Here is a 9024-nt window from a genome sequence, read left to right on the forward strand (position 1 = left end):
CAACACTGCTACTGGTATCATGTGACTCCTAGTCTCTCCCCACCCCCGTTAAGGTGCAGAGACAGGATGCAAAGGTACCAGATCAATCTAGACCATGGATATCCAATCTTGGCACTCATCAAGACCTGTGGACTTCCACTCCCAGAATTCTGTGCAATATATTTGCTGTTCCTAGCACTGCAATCTTCTAGATAGAGAACGCTGATGTCATTCCTGGGATCTGTTGAGCCACTCTGCCAGCTTGGGAGCCACAATCCTGATTGTTCCAACCACCACTGAGAACATTTAGAGCGCTCCATGGTTTAGGACCTGGTTATTTATGGGACTGCTTGCTACCACCAATAGCCTCCCACCGGCCGGTACGCTCTCATAGAGAGGGGCTACTCCGGGTGCCGTCGGCCAAACAATGTCGACTGGTGGCCCCCAGGGGGAGAGCCTTCTCTGTGGGGGCACCTACTATCTGGAATGAGCTCCCCCCGGAGATACGGAGGATCCCGGATCTGCGTACCTTCCATCGTGCGCTCAAGACTTTTTTATTCCATCAAGCCGGCCTGGCCTAAATCTTTCCCCTTTAAAATGTAAATTTTAATTTGTTTTTAAAATTATTGGGTGTTTTAAATTTGTCTCGTCCAAATTGTTTAATTCGGTTTTATTCTGTTTTTAAATTTTGTATTTATGTGTTTTATTCTGTGGCTGTTCACCGGCCTGAGTCCTTCGGGAGTAGGGTGGTATACAAATCCAATAAATGAAATGAAATGAAATGAAACCTCTTGGCCTTTGCTTTCCACCTTCTCTTTAGTTCCTCCTTCAGGCTCTGATACTTTTCAGCTTCTCACAGTCCTTCCTGATGTTGTTACTTAGCACTGCTACCCTGTTTCCCTCAAAATAAGACATCCCCTGATAATAAGCCCCAATTGGGCTTTTGAGCGCATGGCAATAAGGCCAAACGCTTATTTCAGAGTTCAAAATAATAATAATAATAATAATAATAATAATAATAATAATAATAATAATAATAATAATAATAATAATAATAAGAAGAAGAAGAAGAAGAAGAAGAAGAAGAAGAAGAAGAAGAAGAAGAAGAAGAAGAAGAAGAAGAAGAAGAAGAAGAAGAAGAAGAAGAAGAAGAAGAAGAAGAAGACAGGGTTTTATTTTCGGGAAAACACAGTATATCTTCCACTGCCACTGTCTTCTGGAGGAGAGGGGAGGGGAGGAGGAGAGAAAAGGGGAGGGAAGGGGAGGAGGGGAGGGGATGAGAGGAGGGGAGGGGGAGGGGAGGAGAAGAGGAGAGGAGAGAGGAGGGAAGGGGGAGGGGACGGGAAGGGAAGGGAGAAGAGGAGAGGGAAGGAGAGGAGGAGAGGGGAGGGAGGAGGAGAGGGGAGGGGAGGAGGAGAGGAGAGGGGAGGGGAAGGGAAGGGAGAGGAGGAGAGGGAAGGAGAGGAGGAGAGGGGAGGAGAGGAGTAGAGGGGAGGGGATGAGAGGAGAGGAGAGGAGGGGAGGGGAGGAGATCGTACTGCCATTTGTCAGAAATGGTGTAGGGTCTCCTGCTTGGGTGGGGGTGGGGAGTTGGACTAGATGACCTACAAGATCCCTTCCAACTTTGTTAATCTAATCTAAAACCTTCCTGCCAAAGTAGTACCTGTTTATCTAATCACATTTGCATGCTTTCGAATTGCTAGGTGGGCAAGCCGCCTAGCAATGGGGACAAGGATCAGGCACTCTCCCCATTGAACAGCGCCTGAGTCTCAAACCCGAAAGCTGACAAGCTAAGCATCTTTTAACCACTGAGCCATCATGCCCTCTTTTTTTAAAAAAATCAATTTTTATTTTAAAATAAAAATAAAACATAAAAACCACATCATTCCAAACAATCACAGACAGTATATCAATCGGTTAACATCCTTTTGTGCTCAATCCCATCTTCAAAGTATCAATATACGACCAAAGCTTATTTTCATAAAGAAATATTTCCCTTATTTTATCTCAACTTTCACTTCATATTTCATATTTATCTCCATGTTTTATTATCTCTCCATTGATAAAATAAATCCCATATCAAATAATATTGTTTATCTTCCTGTTCTCTTATTTCAACTGTCAATTTATTCATTTCAGCACAGTCCATCATTTTCTTAATAATTTCTTCATCGGTAGGTATCCTTTCTCCTTTCCAATTTTTAGCAAATTTTTAGGGGTGAAATCCAAAATTTTTCCCTATCGGTTCTGTGGGCGTGGCTTGGTGGACGTGGCTTGGTGGGTGTGGCAGGGGAAGAATATTGCAAAATCTCCATTCCCACCCCATTCCAGGGGAAGGATACTGAAAATCTCCATTCCCACCCCATTCTGGGGCCAGCCAGAGGTGGCATTTGCTGGTTCTCTGAACTGCTCAAAATTTCCGCTACCGGTTCTCCAGAACCTGTTAGAACCTGCTGGATTTCACCCCTGCTACTAATTCTAAAGCTAATATTGATGTTTCATCACATTTGGGCCAAGTTGCCACAAGTATATTTGGCATAACTCATATACACTCATGCTCAAATATACTCTTGCTATGTTTCATGTAAGCTATAGAGTTTACCTTGAAAGCCCAAACATGTTTACATACAGCCTATCAAGTAGGAAGTACATGCAGTGAATGGGTCCATGGAGAATGCGCAATTATATGACATCATCAGAAACCTGGGATAGACAGATGTGCATGTTTGGTGGTAGTAATCACTGCAGGATGTAAGTTGTTCCAAGTAAAACTGATTTTTAAATGGACTGATGTGATTTTGTCAATGCCGATGGTGTAGAAGTGATGTTCCAGATGTTTAGGCATTGCACTTAAAGTACCTAATACTATTGGTACTATTTGTTTTTTTGTTTTTTTTAATCACTGTCATTCTATTTCTACTTGCAGGTCTTTATAGTTTGTGATTTTTCTCCAATTCTGCCGTCTCCAGATATTGCAATGCGATGTTCACTATTCAGACTCTTTTGTCTTTCCTATCAACAATGGTTAAGTTTGGGATGTTATGTGTCAGGTGCTTGTCTGTTTCAATTTTAAAGTCCCAGAGTATTTTAACTTCTTTGTTTCATATTACTTTCTCTATAGTGTGCTCTTTGTTTGCCAGCAAATGGTGTTTCTTGAAACTCTTCCAATGCACCATTGTTGCTACTTACCATATTTTTCGGTCTATAAGAAGCACTTCCACTCCCAAAAAAAGTGGCTGGAAATGTCTTTGTGTCTTATAGAGCGAATGTTGCTGAAGCCCCACCCACCTGCCAGCCCCCCACCCTTCAGCCATTTTCAGCCTCCATGTGCCCCATTCTCAGCCTCCACATGCCCCATTTTTGGCCTCCGCATGCCCCATTTTCTGTCTCTCCGTGTCCCATTTTTGGCCCGTTCCAGGCAGCAGGAATTTGGCCTGGAACGGGCCTGGAACGGGCCAAAAACGGGGCTCATGGAGGCTGAAAATGGGATGTGTAGCAATCCCCGTAGCCTGGAACAGCTGATCGGCAGTATTCCAGGAGGCCGATCCAACCGCCAATCAGCTGTTCATGCTAAATGAACAAATTTTAACAAATTTTAAATTTTGTATTGGGAAGTTTTTATTTTGGCTGTGCACCGCCCTGAGTCCAGTAGGAGAAGGGCAGTATACAAATTTAATAAAATAAATCAATCAATCAATAAATCAGACTGTGATAAAGTGCTGAAGCTGACCAGGCTGTTGGCTGTTTGCTGCAAGGATGCTAGCCAGATGAATATCAATGGATGTTGGGAGGCAGAGGCAGATTTTTTTTTCTTGTTTTCCTCCCCAACAACTAGGTGTGTCTTATGGTCCAGAGTGTCTTATAGTGCAAAAAATACAGTGGTCATGCCATTAATAAAGGAGAATATTTGTAGCTGAGGGTTGAAAGGAATGTTCCTGGAGCTTGTTTGTTTTCTTGCAGATGCTAAGTAACATCATCAGTGCTGCTATCATCTAGTATTAGGTGACATTATCTAGTTTGGGTAATGAAACGTCTACAAGAAAACAACCAAGCTCAAAAAGCATCAAAGACCTCTCAGTCAGGTCATTTCTTGTACTGAGTCTGCACCATCATTTTGCAGCAATTAACCTGGTAGTCCACTGTTTCTTCAGCTTCTTTGAGCAGGCCACATTTGCTGCCTCTTGCTGTCTTCTCAATTCTGCCTTTTACAACAGTGATGTTGTGGTCCACCAGCAGCCTGCGGAGCTGGCAGCAGAGTCGGACAGTGAGGAGGCTGGGGAGGAACATGGGCCAATCCTGCAGTCTGGGGAAGGCTCGGATGAGGGATCTGCATCAGAGGCAGAGATAGGGCCAGGGCCATCTGGGAGTGATATGCGGACTCCGGGGCCTCCAGAGTTGGACAGAAGAGACGCAGAGGAACAGGAGGAGACTGTTCCTAGTGCACGCATGCACAGAACTGCCGGAAGGCAAGAGCAGCTAAAGCAAAAGGGACGACTCAGGAGTAAGGCCAAGAGATGATTGGCCCCTCCCATAAGGCTTAAAAGAGAAACCCATTGCTCCTAGAAGCACGAAGCCGAGAACACCAGCCTGAAGATGACGAATGAGACTTCGTCGAAACGTTGCCAAGAAACCTCCAATTTTACGCGGGAGAAAACCCGAATAACCAAAGACCTACATACAAACACCTGCGAAAACCTCAGAAAACATATATATATATGTATGTATGTATGTATGTATGTATGTATGTATGTATACATATATATATATATGTATGTATGTATGTATGTATGTATACATATATATATATATGTATGTATGTATGTATGTATGTATGTATGTATGTATACATATATATATATATATATATATATATATATATATATATATATATATATATATATATATATATATATATATATATATATATATATTCTTACCTCTTCGTGGGATTTATGTGTGTTTTTCCTCTAGCCAGGTTTTCCTCTAGTCAGGTTACATAGGAAAAACCTGGCTACAGGAAACACACACACACACATATATATATTTGTTTTCTGATATATATATTTTCTTACTTTTCGTAGGTTTTATGTGTGTTGTTTATTGTTTATTGCCATCATCAATATATATATATATATATGTGTGTGTGTGTGTGTGTGTGTGTGTGTGTGTGTGTGTGTTAACAAAGATCTGCGGTCAAAATGAAAGCAATTCAAATTCAAACGCTGCTACAGAAAACACCAAATAACTTACGTAAGCGCAATGCTGAATACATTCTTATTGGTGCGAAACAAAAGCTATTCACAACCAGAATGGTCCATTTCTAAAAATAGGGGTGTTCCGAGCATTTTGGAAAACTGTTGTGGTCACTATGACCACAGGTCTGTGGTTACGGATTAAATTAATATCTAAATTAAACGTAAGACATGAGCTTAACGTTATGTGCCAACCAGGTAGTGAGACTTCTATCTTCCTAATTATCTCACTGTCTTATGGGGAGTTTTTCTAGAGCAGGGGTGTCAAACTTGATTTCATTGAGGACTGTCTCAGGGTTGTGTTTGACCTCAGGGGGGGTGGGGGTGGCCAGGGGGGGTGGCCAGCTCAACGTCACTCATGTCCAGGCACCTGTGGTGGCCCGAGCGCTTTGCCAGCAAAAACGGGCTCCTGAGCTCCGTTTTCGGCTACAACGGCCTCCTGCAATCCTCTGCCAGCAAAAACGGAGCTTGGGAGGGCTGCTTGCCCACTTTCCCAGGCAGAAGCACCATGGGCGAGTCCTTTGCAGTTTCCAAGGTGCCAGATCCAGGGGAGAAATCCAGCAGGTTCTGACAGGTTCTGGAGAACCGGCATCGGAAATTTTGAGTAGTTCGGAGAACCGGCAAATACCACCTCTGGCTGGCCACAGAGTGGGGTGGGAATGGAGATTTTGAAATATCCTTCCCCTGGAGTGGGGAGGGAATGGAGATTTTGCAGTATCCTTCCCCTGCCACACCCACCAAGCCACACCCACAGAACTGGTAGTAAAAAAATTTGGATTTTACCACTGGCCAGATCTAAGCACCCTGTGGGCCGTAACCTGGGTCTTTATTATTTATTTATTTATTAGTTCAATTTATATGCCGCCCTCCTCCAGGGCAGCTTACAATGCAGTTATAGCAATAGCCTTCATTCTTCTGTATATACCTGCTTATTAGGGCTTTTGCCTCCCCCTCCATAAGCAGTGTTTCTACAAAGTCAGCTTATTGCCCCCACAATCCAGGTCCTCAATTTATCTATCTCGGAAGGATGGAAGGCTGAGTCAACCTTGAGCCTGGTGAGATTTGAACTCGCACTAATCGCAGGCAGCTGGCAGCTAAGTGCTACATAACAGCACTTAGTCCGCTGCACCACCAAGGCTCTTTTTAAGAACCTTGGTGGTGCAGGGGGTGTCTTGAGTTTAACACCCCTGTTCTAGAGGATTCTTCTTAACAGAAACAACCACAGACCTTGAAAGTGAATCAGAAATATCTTTTATCTTACATGAAACATAAAGACCAGGCCTGGATGGATTGTCCCTTGGGAAGTCCTGATTTATTGGGCGAGGCCATCGCCTCGAAATCTATGCACTGTTTTTTTGCACGGACGTCTCTCTAGCCACCCTTCTTGCCATTCCAGAATGGGGAGGAGGAAAGGAGAAAAAGAAAAGTAATAATGTCCTTTGCAACTTGAAAGATCTTCATTTTGTGAGTTCCCTTGCACTCCTTTGGAAAGAAGAGGTAATGAGGAGGGACATCAAAAACCCTGCGTTGCTGGTTAAGTGGTCCTTTGCTGCCTCCAGCAAAAAAAAAAGCAGACAGCCCTGAGTGCCTCGGGAGCGGAAGGCCTATTGTATAACCTGTCATTCAAGGTTCCTTTGAGGGCAAATATCCATCAATGCACTAACAACATCATTAACTCCTGCTGACTTCCAGTGCGTGTGGTTAACCAGGAGGCACTTTTCCCTCCCTTATGATCCAACATGAAAGATTTTCCCTTCCATTCGCCCCGCCAGCCTTTCTTTGTTTCTTCCAGTCTGAAGCATAATAGAAGAGGGAAGGTGCGCCCTGCATTCTAAACACTTTAAAGGAGGTGGGGTTTTTTTTTTCTTTTGCTTTTATGGCTTGACGGAGGTGGAAGCTGAAAAGTAAAAAATAAAGCACTGAAGAGCGTCAGAAATAACAGACTCAATATTCCCGCTGACGTGCCGGTGGAAAGGGTCTTTGAAGTTAGCTTTGCAGGTAAGAAAGGATTTTCATCAGCCCCAGTTACTCAGCGGAGAGCTGGAAGGGGATATATTTTGAACTCAACAGGGTAGGTGTAAAAGGAAAAAGCTGCTGAAAGCTATAACCCTGACTGATCAGTTTTTCAAATGTCCAGTGCTAACAAGTAGCATGTTGGACTTCCTGGGCCACGGTCTATTTATATCTCCAATAGATATTGTACCTTTACAGGGAGGATACATGAGATGTGGGTGTGGCTTACTGATGATGGCTAATGAGCCAGAAATAGGTCTATATAAGTCTCTCACCTGGCAGTCAGAACTTGTTGGCTGCCAGAAAGAAAAAAGCCCAGAATCGAGTGGATGTGATTCTACTGAGCTAGGGCTGCAGAAAAACCTTGGTTACGTAGGAAAAACCAGGCTAGAGGAAAAACACACATAAATCCTACAAAGAAGTAAGAAAATATATATATGTATATTTGTTTTTTTTTCCATAGGCTTTATGTGTATTTCTCTTTAGCCAGGTTCTTCCTACATAAACCAAGATTTTTATGCAGCCCTAGTTCAGTGAAATCACAATCCACTAGTTTCTAGGCTTTTTTTCTCCAGCAGCCAGCAAGCTCCCTGCTGCCCATTGGGAGACTAAGGTGACTAAGATAGATCTATTTCGGACTTATTAGTCTTCATCAGTTAGCCACACCCTCATCCCATGTATCCTCCCTGTAAAGATTTGTTTTCTTTTCTTTTCATAGGCTTTATGTGTATTTCTCTTTAGCCAGGTTCTTCCTATGTAAACCAAGATTTTTATGCAGCCCTAGTTCAGTGAAATCACAATCCACTAGTTTCTAGGCTTTTTTTCAAGCAGCCAGCAAGCTCTCTGCTGCCCATTGGGAGACTAAGGAGACTAAGATAGATTTATTTCTAACTCCATACTGAAAACCAGAGCCTTCGTATATTTCTTTTCACCAAGGGAACCCAGATGTTGCCATGTCAAGGAATTTGTAACCAATGGTTACTCTCCCAAACCTCTTAGATGTTCATTAAAAAAACAGGGTGAACAACCTGAGATCATTTAGGTAATGATCATTTGGTTAATTAGGACAAGAAATAAGGGATGGAAACATATCATGGAGAGAACCAACTTAGAACTAAGGAAAAATTTCCTGATAGTTAGAACAATTAATTGGTGGAAAAACTGGCCTCCAGAAAGGGGAGGAGGAGGAGAGGGAGGGGGAGGAAGAAGAAGAAGAAGAGCAGGAGGAGGAGGAAGAGGAGGAAAAAGAGGAAGAGTAAGACAGGTAGGTGATAGATAGATGGATAGATAGATAGATAGATAGATAGATAGATAGATAGATAGATAGATAGATAGATAGATCAGAGATGAGAGAGAGAGAGAGAAATGATAGATGAGAGGGGGGCATAGATGATAGATAGGTAGTTAGATGGATGGATGGATGGATGGATGGATGGATGGATGGATGGATGGATGGATGGATGCAGTGGTGGGATTCAGCCAGTTCGCACCACTTCAGGAGAACCGGTTGTTAACTTTCTGAGCAGTTTGGTGAACTGGTTGTTGGAAGAAATCATTAGGACAGAGAACCGGTTGTTAAATTATTTGAATCCCACCACTGGATGGATGGATGGATGATAGATAGATAGATAGATAGATAGATAGATAGATAGATAGATAGATAGATAGATATAGAGGAAGGAAGGAAGGAAGGAAGGAAGGAAGGAAGGAAGGAAGGAAGGAAGGAAGGAAGGAAGGAGACAATCTGTAGAAATATCTACACCTATTTGTATAATCATGT

The sequence above is a fragment of the Pantherophis guttatus genome, chromosome 8 (assembly GCF_059756535.1).
Source record: "Pantherophis guttatus breed Tessera chromosome 8, ASM5975653v1, whole genome shotgun sequence".
NCBI classification, from domain to species: domain Eukaryota; kingdom Metazoa; phylum Chordata; class Lepidosauria; order Squamata; family Colubridae; genus Pantherophis; species Pantherophis guttatus.